The sequence below is a fragment of the Pezoporus flaviventris genome, unplaced genomic scaffold, assembly GCF_033815535.1.
Source record: "Pezoporus flaviventris isolate CSIRO_AGI_PZ_B2104156 unplaced genomic scaffold, CSIRO_AGI_Pfla_v1 ptg000013l, whole genome shotgun sequence".
Classification (NCBI taxonomy): Eukaryota; Metazoa; Chordata; class Aves; order Psittaciformes; family Psittacidae; genus Pezoporus; species Pezoporus flaviventris.
The window spans coordinates 14325415-14342470 of NW_026892561.1; positions in this window are offsets into that span (position 1 = coordinate 14325415).

The following is a 17056-nucleotide window of genomic DNA, read 5'->3' on the forward strand; positions in this document are numbered from 1 at the left end:
CTGGGAAACACACATGCAGTTAGTTTGTTTCAATTTGGCAATTACTTCTCTGGCCAAGCAGTTTGTTATTAGGGATGTAGAAAAGTGCTTTTTCAGAGAACAGGAAATATATTAACACACCCAGCACCACGAAGCTGCAGGAAAAGCACTTACCTATACTGCTCACTATAAAAGCAAGAAGAAATCTCCTGATTGTGAGAGGCTTTGAAGCCCTCTGTAATCAGAAAGCAGAAGACCTCTGCTGGAAATGGAAGTTATACAAGTGTTGCATGTAAATAACTGTACAGGAGATCTGTTCTGACCCTTGGCAGTGATTGCACAGGGAGTGCAGCCAGCCTGCAGCTAGGAGATGCTTCCCTTCGCTTCCCCAGCCTCAGAGGACTGGACGAGGGCAGAGAAGGGCAGAGGTAGTCATTGCTGGGCTGGGGAACGTTTTTATTCAGCAACAGCACCCAAAGAAAACAAGTACTGTCAATGTCAGGAGAAATAAAATTAGATATGCAGTCACGGTGTTGCCAGTGATACTCTGGGAGAATTAGGAGCACGGGCTTTGCTACTGAAACAGATGATTCCCTTGCTTTTTCAGGCGAAACAACAAAATATTTTGTCAGATTAGGTTTACATAAACATATTGCTGACTGTACACAAAGACACAGGATATAGTTTAATAAACACTGATGCTCTAATTGGCAGTTTCCAAAATACACAAACCAAAAGTGGCCACTAGAGGGCTCAAACACACCTTAAGAAATTATCCCAGCCCATGGTCTGTAATTGTCCACCAAGCAAGGACGAGATGTAAATGTCATTACCGAACTAGGAATGAATATTTGAGGATCTAAATATAAGGCGTTGTGGCTAGCAAGCTGTAATTAGGAGGTGGATAGTAATTTGTCCTGAATTTGCATATTCCACTCTCTACCATGAATGCTAGCAGAAAGAGGATCTTCTGTTCCTAATGGCCACTATTATTATGCATAGTGCTTTAGACAAAAAGTATTATTTTTTGGAAGACTCACAATAAAAATATTTTTCTTTTATACAGAGGCTGAATCTGTGTAATTAAAAATAAAGGCAACTAGACTGTAATTTTACCATTTTCACATTGCAGCTGGTTAAAGTGTAATAATCAGAGAAGTGTGGTTTCTGGTAAGCCAAATGATTACAAATTAGTACTCTATTCACTGATTTCTGAAGCACTGTGGGAAAGTTTGGACAAACTCTGGATAAAGAGGGACAGGTTAACTATATATTTAATAGACTTAAGCAATAAAGGAGATATGTCTTACCTAAGCTAAAATAATTTCTTATGTATTTTCATGTGAAAAGGAGTGAAAGCTCTTGTCAGATTTTTCTGGCAATTACTCTCACCTGTGAGTTCTTAATCATTTTTAAAAAGCAACACTACAGAGAAGTGTTTGGATGAAGTTAAACAAATGCATTTAGAAAACACATTGACAGTATCAGTTAATAATATCATAAATTACTGAGGCTGGTAATATCTTCAGTGCAAAACTAGAGGAACCTGAAAGGCCCTCCTCACTCAGATGGGAAGCCACCATGTCAAAAAAATACATGAATATGTAGGGTGAGAGGGATTAAATTATCCATGCCAAGTTGAAATTTTAAATGGACTTCAATATACGCAAAAAGAAATGGAGTGCAATTGTCACTGTTATTCAGGTAAGAGACACATTAATATTCACAGTACAGATTTTGTGTGATCCCAGCATGATAAATTCCTATTAAAATATCATGAAGGATACCAGAATTGATAGATTTCCTGAAACTCTGACCTGTAAGAAAATTCACTAAAAGTCCATGAACATGCATCTGGTTTATGTACACATTTACTGGCTTTGCTGAGTCAAGCTGGAGCATCCAGATGAAAGAGTTTATTACATAAATAGGTTTTCAAAAACTTCCTTGGTATTGTCAGAAGCACTGACAGATGGATTTCCATCTTTGTATGCCCCATGAACTGCAAGGTTCAAGGTGATCCATGTCCCCTCACCTTCTGTGGCACATTCCCAACACTGTTCAACTCACTCCAGCCTGGACAGATCAGGATTTGTTCAGTAAACCTGTAAAATGCTTATTCCAAGACTGCATTTCTTTTTCTTTATTTTTTTTCTATTCACATTCAAACTTTAATAATAAATTTCATCATCAATCGTTAAGTATTTTTATTCATGTGCATACACTTAGGTATCTGAATAAACATAATCTACATCAATCTGAATAAATAAAAATATTATATATTTATACACACCTGTAAACTTTTTTATGTAAATATATATACTTAGAGGGAGAATCACAGAATGGTTTGGGTTGGAAGAGACCTTAAACCTCATATATTTCCAGCTCTCTCCCATGGGCTGGGACACGTTCTGCTAGACCAGGTTACAGAGTTCTGTGTGAGGCTCTTGATGTACTTCTGGGCTGAAGAATCTGGCAGGGCTTCAGCAGCCAACGAGTCCCAAGGAGTTTTGTGATCACTGCAGGTACAGGCATGGCAAATAGCAAGGCTGGGCTGAATATTGGCTCCCCTGGGGTCATCACTGTTTTTTGTCTGTTTCATTTTCATTATGAAGCAGTATGGTTATTCTCTTTCTCAGTCTTTCATTTGTGCCTGCAGCCAGCAGCAAAAGTCAGGAAAAATTAATCAAATTAGATGTTTAACAGACTTCTATACTTCTTATTCCAATTAGAAACTAATTGGCTACATACTTCTCTGAAGAGCAAGTTCAAAGATGTTGAGTACTACATTCATGAAATCCATTCAATCAACACAACTGATAAAGAGCCAAGGAGTTCCTTACCATATCAATCACACACTCACACCCCTCCAAACAAAGAAACAGATAGAAAAAGTCTTAACCCCAACCAGGATTTAGCTATATAAAATATTTCAAAGGATTAATCTAATAGGAAACTTTCTGAAAACAACCAAAATAATCAATAGCAAAATGCCAACTGTTCAACAACAACAAAAAAAAATCTCAAGAAAGCTAAAAATGTTCTTCAGGAATTAGGTTATTTAGATACCCACATGCATGGGTATGATACATCTTTTAGTGCATACTAAAGCAAAGGAACTTCATCCTCATAAAAGCTCATTTGTTCCTACTCAGTGAGCTGGTGTCCTTCTGACCTGTAAAACATTCACCAGTGGAGGCGAATTTTATTTTTTTTTATTTTTTATATTTTATTGAGTATAAAATACAGGCTTCAGGCTGCTTCTGTAACTCAAGCCCATTATTAGCAGGGGTGGTGGGAGGGTGGGGAAATTACAGAGGAGCTCTGCTTTGGACATTTCTGAATTTCATTATTACTAAAATTCTCCTAATTACTAAAATTAAATATTAAAATTTATGACTGCTAAGACAATTGCCGTTTGAAGGAGGTATTTGTCAACTACATTTTCTCTTAGGTATAACTTGTTTTTCTTGAATTCAGGAAGAAATAAAAAGTGGGAAGTAGTTTCCTTGTCCAGCACTGAACACTGAATAAACTATTCCCGGTCTCAGTTATTTGTGTGGCAGCACAAGTACAGTCTTTTTTGGCTGTTTTTTTCTTCATTACACTTAAGATGTATTTTTCATGGTTCTCCAAAATTAAAACCTACCTTTTATGAATATTTTCCCCAAAACAAAGTTCCTTTATTTAAAATGTTAGAGCAGCCTTGCATTTGCTTTGAAATGCGTGCATTTTTTTTTTTTTCTGCATCTGTTTTAAATGGAAAAAAGTGGTTAAATCAACCACAGTTGTTTATATGAAAAAAACTATTTTCAAAACATACTTCAGTGTGTAGCCAAAAAGCTATCATAGTATACTAATAGTGTCTGATTACAGATAAAAGTATATTTGAAGTTATTATCTAGCTAAAAAATTATAGTAAGATTAGGGTAAATGGTTACATTCTTTACCCCATATTTTCTTGGTTATATGTCATGAAAATCCTGATTCCTACAAGTTTCCACAAATTAAGCTATAGAAAAAGTCCCAGTTTACTAATTTACTTGTTTCACTATTAAACTTGAGTTGTATTATTTCCTACACAACATACATATGAAATGTTCCCTCGAAGTGTATTACTAAATCAAAGTTGATGCATAATTAAAACAAGTATTAACAACTACTGCCACATAACTCAGACTATTATTCTTTCCCGGAAAGAAAACAAAAGTCATGTCATGCATTGCTTATTCTTGAAAGTGAAAAATTTATTATATTCGTAGTCTTTCCTTGTAATAGGTTTCAGAACATGTAATTATTTTCATCTCAAATTTGTAATTCTTATCAGTGGAAGAGGATAGAAACTGAAGTTTCATGTGCATTTTCGACAAAAATAATGCAAATATCTTGAGGCATTTTTGCTGTTTAGTGGTGTAGTACTGCTTAGAGTTAAAATGTGTATTTAAATGTGTAATATTTTGCCAACTTTAGATTCATCTTAAAGTGGATAAATGAAGCACCAAGTTTCTAAGAAAAAAAACCTGTTTCTGACTTAAGCAACAACCCTGCCTTGTAATTCGAAAGCTAAAACAGGAAGAAAATAATACTTTTCATTCTCACATACTGAAACCTTGTACATAACCAAATACACCACATTAAAAGGAATGCTTGCACTCCCCCCCAAAAATGGGATACTTTTTTTTAAATCCTATAAAGTTTAGTTAGAGTAGTATATTAAATCCCAAGGATTTTACCTTTCAATTTTGAAATACAGTCTAAAAATACAGACTATTAATAGCATTGTATTCACTAATAAAATTACGTAGAGGTTTTGGTTTCCTGCTGAGACCACTTTTTAGGATAGTTGGGTAAGGAACCAGAACAGTATTTTTCAGGTCTGTGGATCTCAGTTTTTGATTATTCTTCTGGGAAAAAGAGGAAATGCTGAAAATGCCAGGACTCTCCAGGCAAGGGATGAGGAAGAAACTGTCTATTTCTGAAAAGAATCTCTACTGAATTATGGATACACTAAACCTCACCAAAGCACAAGCTTTAGTACCCATGCTCATTTTGGGCTTAGGTTCTTATTACAGAATTCAAGTGTTATTTGTTTCTTACTATGTTATTGTTGAAATAGGTTTTTAATGATATTTAGTATATTTATTATATTTATCATCCTTCACTGTCTACTTTGTTAAAAAAAAATAGACATTTCCTAAAATACAGCTCTGTGAGCACTCTTGTGATTATCATACACTTAGAAGTGTCACATGATCAAGTTGAAAAGGTAATTTTCAGCAAGAAATGTGAACAGGTACAACCTTCCAAAAGTTAAATCAAGATGGCTCTGGCATTACTGTTCACAAGCATATTTTTAAAATGCAGAGTGATTACTCAACTGCAATATGATAACTTAAAACCTGTAAGGTAACAAATGAATGCTTAAATGCTGCAAGAGGTAATGATGTTTTCCCTGAGTTAAATCATCAACTTCTGTCAGTATTCACAGCAGCCAAGTTTAAGAAAATTAGCACTTACCCTTTCCACAGGCTAAGGACATCTTGTGTTTAAGCCAGTGAAAACAATGCTGATCGTGATTAACAGGATTTATCCTGTCATAAAATACAAAATTATAAAGGGAAAATAGAGCCAGAGAAGCAATTTCTCCAAGTCAGGAAAACTCTGACTGGAATTTCTAAAAAAGACTTGCATTGATGTCCTCCAGCATTTGAAATCAAAGAAAAAAGAGGTGCAGAAGGGGCTGAATTTAAATGGATTGTATGAAAGACATACTAGCTCTCTTCAAGCTATGCAAAAGCAAAAGAGCCAGACAATTAGGGCTTAGAAAAGAAGCACAGTGAAATCTATGTGCATGCCAGCACCTGAATATTGCAGAAGGGGTAGGAAAATGTAAAGGTCTGAAAAAACAATAACTATCTCACTTCCAGATATTTGTTCAGAGCAACTTTAGGGGTTTTAGGTCTTTCTATTCTATTAGCATTATAGAAGCTGTACGAGATGGCACAAATGGAAAGGGGAGAAGGAAAGTACTAGGTTAAACAGTGAAAAATAAATTTGTGTACAAAGACTTTTTTTTTCACTGTTGATTTGCCTTCCTTCACAGTCTCGATGTCTGCTCCCCAGTCAATTACACATCATCAAATGAATTACCTAACTCATGTTCAGTTAAGGAACACAAAGAAAAAAAAAGTGAAACAATCTCCTGCTAGACACTCTTTGTCCTATTCAGTGTAAGATTCAGAGAGGACTTACGTAGAATAAAGTCTTCCAACTTTAAAAAAGCAGTCCTGAAAATCTCCACATGCTCCACATTAGTCAGTCACCTAAAGAAGTAAGTACATTGTTCATGGACTGTATTTTATAGTTCTCCATTGAACACATATTTCTCCATTTCTACTGGTGTGTTTTAGAGTTCCTGAAATGGTAAGCTGCTAGATTACTTCTTTTCTGAGTTTTCATGTTCCCACTTACTTGCTGTCTTTCCCATTCTGGCCCATTACCTCTGACATTGATTTCTATGTAATGAACAGTCCAAAGCTTGTCGTATGTCAGTGTCAAGACTGACAAAATGTGCTTCTGAGAATAATTTATAGCCCATGTTTTGTTCATTCCTCTTGAGTAATATAGGTTGATCTCCTAGGGCAAGGGAAGATATGAAGAGTTTTCAGGAAAGCTATAGCAAATGAGTGAGATGGCTTCACTATCCAAACTTCCTTCAATCATATTAAGCAAGAACAATATTATTCTAGTCTTTGAAAAAAACAAGTAGAGTCCTAACCCCAGGCTGTGGATACCAAGCGGGCAACAGCCTTCTTGTTATCTTTTCACAGGTTACAGGATATATGGCATTTAAGCTATAACTGTGACACAAGGTTGAATTTCAGGTTTGTGCTATAGTTAAAACTGTAGTCTGTGTAGATGTAAATCACACTTAGCCACACGTTCCTTGAGTGGTTTAGGGACTCCCCAAGTAAGTCTCTGCGTAAATGAGACCATGGATTAATTTAAGACAACCAACAGATTTAAGACCATGGACAGCTTTGGAACAATAATTCAGTTCAAAACAAAGGGCTTGACTGAACTCACAGAAAAGCATTTGATTAAATGTCCTAGGATCTTTCAGGCTGATTTTCAGTCTCAGAAATTCTTCTGCCAGATCCTGTCAACTACAGCATTCAACTGATAGGCAATATTTGTATGCTTAAACATGTTTATTTACACCCTGGACAAAGAATCATACAGGCACAGTGACTCCCCCAGGCAGTTTCAGCTGAAGAATTGAGCATGCTGAATAAAAATATGTAATATTTTTATCAGTCAGTGGAGACCATTATTTGAACTCCCACACTCTTATCTCTTTTTCCAGTCTGAACAGTATTTTAATTTTACTTTTTGGAAGTTGCAGCAACACAATCCACACATTTTATAATGCTGAAAAACTAAGAGTTAGCATTTCTTCAGTTGAGACATTCAATTGTTTGAAAGTGCTTTAAGCAAAAACATTATATTCAGTAAATGTTCTGATAGATTCAGATTGCAAGAAATATGATACTGAAAGCATTCTAGATGACTTCAAAATTTGTTATATGTTATTTCATCCAACACTGAAGGCAGCTATAACAGCTTCTCATATTCACCTCATTAGAAACTCAGCTGCCTTCTGTAAGTCAGATGTGAAATTAAAAGATACTTTTACCAGTTCTTTTACCATTAAAAACCACAGCATTATTTTTCCCCATGTAATATTATTTCTAAAAATATTCTGCTCCAGGTAGCTTACTGATCAGGATTTTCCTCAGCAGCCTACTTAAAATAGAGGATGGAAATGAACAGTATTTTCAGCTATTTATTAGTAGCGAGAAAGTCCCTAAGCATAGACTAATATAATTAAAAGTGTTATTTTTCAAATTTCCACCATGACAAAGACTGAGAAATTTGTGTCAGCAGCAGCACACAATAATCCCGTAACTATGCTAAAGAGTTGCTTGCCAACATAGAATATTGGTTACATTGGTTCTTTTATGTAGGAGAGTTTGGGACAATACAGGGAGACTACACAAACCATGACTCTGCTTCTCTAATTTCATTTCAGCTGCCCTAAAGACAGTGGTAGACAGATACTTGTTTCCTTCGTCTCCCTAGCACTTTCTAAACTCCCACAAGGCAGCTGTGAGAGGAGTCAGAGGACTCTAACATGAGCTAGATCTTCTGAACTCAGCTTTTGAAAGACAATGTTGAAAACACAGAGGTGCAAGCATTTTCAATAGGGATTTTACTGAACAAAAACCCCTCCACAATAAAAATCACTTAGCAGTCCCTCATTTACTTTTGAGAGTGTGAAATTAATTTGGGATTTAACCATGATGAGTATGGAGTAGCCACTCTTTTCAAATAGCAAGACTATTGAATAGCAAGACTGGATAGCAAGAAATAACAAAAGTCTGTGAAGTCTTCCATGTCAAAAAGTCACTCTAAATGGATCACTCTGTGAGGCCAGTGACCTCAAATAACACGTACTCAAATCCGATTCCTCCATGTTTTGAGAGGAGCAAGCAGAGAGTGAAACCATACAGACTAAAATCTCCAACAACTGCTGAGCCTGAGAATGTCCTGATTTACTTGGGTGCAATTGATACTGGCATGGCCATTGGTTACCCAAATAATGTGATAATGAGTCCTTTAAACCGCTTTTACCCATTTCTACTCTTCCAATGTCTCCCAGAAGTAGATATCCAACTACTGGCATACAATACTGAAGACATATCATCAAATGAAAAATATGTAGCTAGACACTCAGCAAATCTATTAACAGCAGAGAGGATAGCCATTAAAGCCACATCATAACTTTAGCTGCATATCTTTCTAAAATTAGAAAAAGTTGGGTTTTATTTGCTTTACTTTCCAGGCTTCCCTAATAAAAAATTCCATTTACTTAATAATACTTTAATTTAACCTTGGATACTAGTTAATATGTAGCAGCAGTTGCTTGTGAAGAAAATCCTCATAATTTTTTAGTGTACTGTTTTACAATAGGCTTTCAAGTGCCCAAAAAACTTAATGACAAACAACTCTGAAACACTTAGCAAAAGTAAAATCTCATGTATAAACTCATATTTCACAGAAAACAAATTGAAGACTTTATCCTAAAAAGTCATTTGAGTATTGAATGGTATAATTCTGGAGTTATATGTTTATTTCCAGTGCAGAAAATAACATGATTACTTTGCTAGAAAATTATCTTCCATTCTTATAAAATCCAAAGTGTATTTTGTAGCCCATAAGAAAGTTAAGAACATGATTTTTCTCTGGTTTGTAATTCCTAAGTAAGGCAATGTTCTTTAATAGTTTTATCAGGATATCCTTTCGATAAATTATGCTTGGAAATCCTGGAGATTATCCATAAGAAATGGCTGAGCAGCCATGAACAGATTTAACATCTTTAAATCTATGTTAGATGCTGTTCTTTGAAGGACTTCAGGACTGACGCTCTTCTCAGATTGTCTAGTTGCATCCTCCTGACACTACCTCTTATGGATTGAAAACTTATTTCTTATTCCCTGTTATAACATACAGTGGCACTTTGTCTGGGTTTCAACAAACAGCAGCTGCAGGAGATAAGAAATATCAAAAACTCCATGGGAAAAAAAAAAAACAAAAACAACCAAACCCCAGCAATTTTAAAACAGTATCCTTGGTCTAGTTTACAGGATTTTTTCCCATAATACAGAAGGTACAATGGTCAAACCTCCTAAATTTGCTCAATTTGGTGAATCTTAAAAGTAAGTTTCAGACACTAGCCATTTTCTGATGTGTAACCTCTTCCACATCCAGATCTGTTGCCCAGCAACAAGGCTGGTCTATTAACTGAGCATACAACCTAATTCTTTCAAGATTAAGCCAACCTAATAATAGTGAGATTTTTTTCTCTTATGTTCTTCTACAAAGCTATTCTTAACAGCAATCTTTTTTGTGTGTCCTTTTGTCTTCATGACTCAAACAATTTGACACATGATTCTTTAGGATGTGCTGAATATGTAAAAATAAAATGCAGCAGATGATTTTCACATAATGATGTGCAGAAACCTGAGGATGCACTCCAGACACAGATGTTTCTGCTCACAAATTTCTAAATTCAGTATAAAGATTTTTCTCACAGTCTAAAGGAGAAGATTTCATTCTGAAATGAAATAACTACTTTAATTGGATACTTCTACAAAATGTCAATTAAAAAAGTAGAATTAGTAAAGCTATTAAGGAATTTCACCACAAAAACAGCAGGTATCGAGAGGAAATATGATATCTTCACATAGATGGTTAACCAAATTTCTGATATTAAGGGGAAAAAATGTTAGCTTCCCAAGCTAAACTTAAAATGAGGAAAACCATGTTTTATTGAATTCAGAGCCCATGTAACAAGAACGGTATTGAAGGCAATGAAAGAGCTTGCTTAAGGAGGCACTAGCACTTTCCAGTTAGTCTGCAGTTCAACTTGATAGACTTGAGTTCACATAAAATTGTATTGTACTAGCAATGTCTACACACATCTGTAAGCAAATACTAGCAAAATCATATTTTCATATAATTTTTTTCTTTTGCCCCCACACTAAATTGTTTCTTAGGTCACCTTCATAATGAGAATACTTTACAATACTTCAGGGCTGAGACTTTTTGGAAATGTATTCCAAAATTCTCCTACCATTTTGAAGGAATGGATTGACAGTGTGTCTATCATAAGATAGCACAATATGATATTGTTAAAAGTTTATATCATGCCTAAAAGTGCTTTTTATTTTTAACATTTTTAATTTATTTTTTTTTAATTGAAATTTCAATGTGAAGGTGTGCAGGAAAATATTATGAGAAATTGTGTAACATATTGAAACCTGTAACCAGAAAGGAATTTGCGTATTTATTTTACTATGATATTTTAAAAAACGTTTCACAAATATAATACATTCAGCTTTGTTCAAAAACATTTTCAAACTGATCTTGTCTGGAGATTTTCAGTGTTCAACTTTTGCGATGTTCGCTGTTTGTGATTGTAAGCAAAATAAATCCATTCTAAGTAATTCTATAGCTTAAGTAAATTGCCTTCCCTTCATCTGTGAAGAATAAAGAAAAGACTCAGCTATACTATAATACAGAAATGTTATACCTAATGTGCATGCATTTATATAGGTTACATATGAACGAGTCTGTCCATAGATGAGCTGCACAATAAGGCAGGACAGGCCTACCTGTATTGTGTAAGTTATATAGTAATATATGTAGCAGCACCCTGCTGCCAGAGTCTCCCATGGGCCTTTTCATCCCCTTTCTTCTTTAAAAAGTCACTGTTGCTTTTCCTTTTATTTATTTTTGACAAAATGGCAAAAAAGAAAAAAAAAAAGACTCTTCACTATTCTACTCTGTCAACGTATTTCAATTTTAAGAATTGATCCTTTTTTTTGATCCTTCAATTTTAAGGACTGATACAAAATCTAAGGGAGGTGATCCTGCCCCTCTACTCTGCTCTTGTAAGACCTCACTTGGAGTATTGTACGCAGTTCTGGTGTCCTCAACATAAAAAGGACATGGAACTGTTGGAATAAGTCCAGAGGAGGGCCACGAGTTTGATCAGGGGACTGGAGCACTGAAGATAGGCTGAGAAAGCTTGGGCTGTTCAGCCTGGAGAAGGCTGTGTGGAGACCTCATAGCAGCCTTCCAGTATCTGGAAGTGGCTTATAAGGATGCTGGGAAGGGACTCCTCATTAGGGACTGTAGTGACAGGACAAGGGGTAATGGGTTCAAACTTAAACAGGGGAAGTTTAGATTGGATACAAGGAAGAAGTTCTTCACTGTTAGAGTGGTGAGGCACTGGAATGGGTTGCCCAAGGAAGCTGTGAATGCTCCATCCCTGGCGGTGTTCAAGACCAGGTTGGACAAGAGTGTTGGGTGACATGGTTTAGTGTGAGGTGTCCCTGCCATGGCAGGGGGGTTGGAACCAGATGAAGTTCCTTCCTTCCTGAAGGTCCTTTCCAACCCTAACTATTCTATGATTCTATGATTCTATGATTACAATGAAAGGTGAAAACTGTTCCGATGTAGAACACATTAAAAGTCTAGGAATGTTTGACCTTATTTTGAATGCAATCCAGGGTTGCGGAAACTTGTGCATAGCTTCGTGTTTAAGTATGGAAAATACAAATGATCACATGCTGGTCAAGATAATGAGAATTGTTATATATAGCAGCTGAGAATATAACTTAAGCTATGACTCTGCTTAGTGCATTTTCTTAATCCTTAAAATATGTCCTGAGATCAGTCTCTGTAGGGTGTAAAGGGACATGTTTAGTTAGCACAGCTTTGTCCAGCAGTGGGTCCATTGTGGACCTGATTGGGAGTGTCTGTGTCTGACATGGGTGCAGCCCCTGGTCTTTTCTCACTGACTCCAGCCCTGCAGCCCATCCCCATCCCACTACCAAAACCTTGCCACCTAAACCAGGTAGTTTAACTTCAAATGGGAGTTGCTTGCATCACGTCCATTCTGTCCACTCACCAATCTGCCCACATTCTGCTATTCATCTGTGTTGGATAAAGCTGGAAAAGCTCCATTATTTGCTACATACTTAGTAATAACTGTCCTTGGCATTTTTTTTTTTTTTTTCAAAAAGCCACCTTGATCTGTAAAAAGCTCATGGAGTTATTTTCAACCTACTCCACTGACAGTCCCTGAGTGTCTGATCTGCCTGTGACTGGACACATGTATTTATACATAAACAGTGCACAGTTACAATATCTAAGGGTTTGTTTTTTTTTTTTAATTATAAAATGAATAGGCATAAATACAAACCATTTATCACTAGCTAAAAATTATTCTTTAAGCAATACTGACAACTGAATATAGCAATAGCACAAAGCTGTCATGCAAGAGCATGATTTCCATGATCTAGAACTATAGAAAATACAATTCCACTGTTACACCTATTCCAGGAATATCTTGCAATATCAAGGTACTAGACAACTAAAGAGCCTGTGAGAATGGTCAAATTATAATTCTAGTGCTTTTAGTAATTTGGAGTTACTTTTTCATTTAAGACTCATTTTCATGTTTGTGCAAGATAAACACAAGCTACTGCGTTTATGTTGTGAAATATGATCGATTTTGCTGGAGTAAACTAAATGGGCCAGATTCATCACGCCAGTTCAAACCTTGCTGAAAACAAGTCTTCAATGAGCCTTTCTTCAGTGGACAAACTTTATGACTCTCACAAGAACAAGCTGGTAATTGTTTTTTTCCAGCTAAGTAGAGAAAACATTCCCAGACAAGTAGAAAATGTCTCTATCAGAAATTAATTCACTGATGCAAAAGTTATACTTTTACCATGTTACAGAAGAGTTGTTAAAAAAAAACCAAACACTTTCCCTGTCATTTAATTTACCGTATTTACTCTTGGAAAACCTAACTTCAGGTGGGATAATTTTAGGGATCCCTCAGCATCCCCTGGGTGTTGAGTCATCAGGAAGCCAACGGCTGTACTAATATGAATACTGCCTTGCACTGTAAGTTCTGTATACACGGGACATTTATTTCAAGGCAGCATTTCAAGTGACCTGCTGTACATTGTTCTGTCTGCCCTGAGCATCACTTGAAGGATTTTTTCTAGTGAAGTTTTATGGTCTGACTGAAACTTTTTCAGCATGATTTCTGAAACTGAACCAAGGACATGGCTGGCAACAATGTGCTCAATAAGGTCAACTTTTTGAATGGGACAAGGGTTAAATTGACTGGTTGGAGATTTTCCAGCACAATCTGCTATTTTCTAACTTCTGTGTGACACACCAGGTAGCAAGACTTATGTTCACCTTTGTATTGCATCTTGTAACTAGGGAAGAAGGCTTTATTTTTAGCTGTGCGCTGCAACAATATGTCAGCTGCATAGCCCAATCAGTAACTCACTGAGACACACAAAGACTCACATATACATCATTTATTTCTCAATTGCCTTGTTTATGCATGTGTTTATAGATGTGCAGATATTTCTGCCTCCTATTTCTTGAAGTGGCTTGTCAGAATGTAATCAGAGCTTTGTCTTTAAGGTCAGTCACTCCTGTTTCTGCTCATAAAAACTGCAACAAGCAAAATCTTCCATCTATCTTCTACACAAGCCACAGACAAAAGAGGCAATTTTGGCCTAGAAATGCCAAAATTCAGTTTGAATTGCTAGGCCTATTTCTAAAAAAAAAAAAAGAGATTTGATTTTATGTGTTTCAAAATTAATCACTCCTTAACTATTTTATAAAGACTCAGATGTGATTTATGACTTAGGTATTGCACTCCTTTTTTGTCCTGCAAAAATCTCAATTCTGGGGAAAAAAAAAAAAAAAAAGTTGCACATAGATATGCTTATTATACAACATTTTTTTCTTACAGTTACTTGAAGTCATTAATATCTAATGTCAACTGTCAAAATAAATTAAGACTGGGAATGAGCAGTTATTTTTTTTTGGTTAAAGCCGTTACTAGTCATTCTGAAATTCTTTCAGGTATTTTTACATAGTGCAGCAACCCTAAGCAGCTAATGGATGCAGAAGAATAAGCAGAAATGGCAGAAATTCTGCCTTCTTTTTGAAGTTTTTCTCATTTTTAACTATAGTTACTTCTAATTTCCTTTTTCTTATTGTGAAAGTAAGAATAATGAGTTGGAAGCAAATATATACATACCTACCCTCATTTGTTATTTTTTACATTATTTTTGTAGAGTACATGAAGAATTTATGTTTAAATCATTCCACTATCCCTGAACCTAGTATTGTTCAGTGCAAGAGAATAAGTTATATTCTCAGACCCTAGCCTTCTTTTTTCTTTCCAGAAAGAGTGAATTCTGTATACTGTTGTACTACCTTCAGTGTAGGAAGAATGAATTTGCACTGTTCTGAAAGAACTTGTAATCACTTTTCCAGCAGAACTGGGTTTCAATTATAAAGCTGAATTTTTGATACCATGGGGATAAAAAAACAACTAAGTGCAAAAAAGTTGATAACTTTGAGTCACATCCTATTCCAGTTCCACTTTTTTAAGTTATTAGTTACAAGCTTTCATTTAATACACAGAATATATTTCTCCTTTAAAAAAATCCATTTCACTAAAACTGCTTTTCCTTGAATACCAGTATTGACCAATGTAAAACTGTCATAATATCACATTTGGAAAGGTGAAAAAGGTGAAAACTAAGTTGTACTTTTTTTTTTTTTTTAACTGTGAAAAATGTTCACCTCTATGTAGAGATGGGCAGGACAGAAGGGAATTCATATAGACATACTGTTTGATCTTCTTCCATAGGAAATTCAGAAAACCAAAAAAACATTATGTAAGATTTAACCAGTTAAAATAATCATACTGTACACTCAATATTAACCACGAGATGTACAGTTAATTAATGATCTCATACTACATCCTTAGTTAGGATTCTTACTGAAACGAAGTCATTCCTCTACAAATACATAAACTGCTATTACTGTTTAAATCTGATTAATCTAACAAAATAAATACATTTACAAACTAGTCAAGCAGGATGAATGCCTTATGTAGGAATCCATTCAAGCATTCAGATAACACCCATTATTTGATAGTAGGTTCTGGAACATTTTCCCCAAAGAGAAGGCATGTGCTGATCAGGTAAATAATGTACAAAATCGCTAAAGTTAATTTACTACAAAAAACTATTTGCAATAAAATCTAATTTCGCACAAAGGTAATAAAAATAAGGTTGCACCTTGCAGTTCTTCAGACACTCATGCCCACCACAGGAAAGTGTAAAGAGAAAAGAATGTGAAATCCTCCACATAACCTGCAAAGTAATTTCTTTATCTAATCTAAATTACACAATTTGAGTTCTTAATTTTGCCTGTAAGTGTCTTCTAGTTTAAATTTATAACTATATACCTCTGAATCAGATATTTAGAAAAGCCCAATGGCTGTTAAACCTGTTGGATTATCAGGAATAAACAGAACAATGATGGGATTTTCTGAGTATTGCATATCTCCCCAAATACATCTTTCAGATTAAACAGCCCAACCTCCCTTCTTCAGTATCTCAACCTAGTCTTAATTCAGTAAGTCTCTTTTGTATGCTCACTTCTGCTGAAGCAATTTTGGGAAGTAAAGGGAAAACACTGGATGATTTCAAGGGGCAGAAATTATTAGTTTTATCATTACCTATTGATTTAACACAGACCTATAAACTATTTAAATATTAATTTCATTACACTGAAATCAGTAAAAGCTCAACAAATATTCCTTGTAAGATACTTACTGGTGGAGAAAATGCCAATATCTGCAAAAAATTGCATAGATACTATATTTTTGATATTTGTATAGGTACACAAGGGGATAAGGAATTTATGTCTTCAGTTCAATGATTCTCCTTAGTCTAATATAAATTCTATTGTCTGAGGAGGAAATTCATTAAGAAAAAAGTGTGTCAAATATGGGCAATAATGTCTCTTACAAAATGTAAGCATTCCATAAGAACAATTTCAAATTTCCACACGGAAAATAAAAAAGATTCTGTTTACTTGCCAGTAATGGTATTATCCTTATATATGACATGAATCCCCCCCAAAGTGTAGAAAATACCTCATATGTAAAAAAATGCACATTTTCTATTTGATTTACCTTGATAAAGGTGTCTGAAATATCTTACCCGCATAGGCATTATCTCCATTATTTTTTCTTCATTTTTTTATCACTTTGAGAAGAAATAAAGCTGACCCTAGAGTCAAAGACACAGAATCTTTTTAAAAATGACAGATTTTTTTTTTAAAGACACAGAATATTTAAAAAAAAATTAAAAAAGTAATGTCCCCTATAAGTATATAAATATTAAAAAATTTACGATCCCTCTATTTGAGGGAAAGATCTTCAAAATATCTCAGAAATGCCTCTAGCACACCTCTATGTCACTCTGTCTCTGGGCCACCAGCAGAAATTCTTGGATTGAAGCCCAAGCAGCCGCAAAATGATTAGATCAGGACAACATCATTAAATATCTGATCTTTTACAACAATCTTCACTGCTTTTCAGACAATGCTAGCT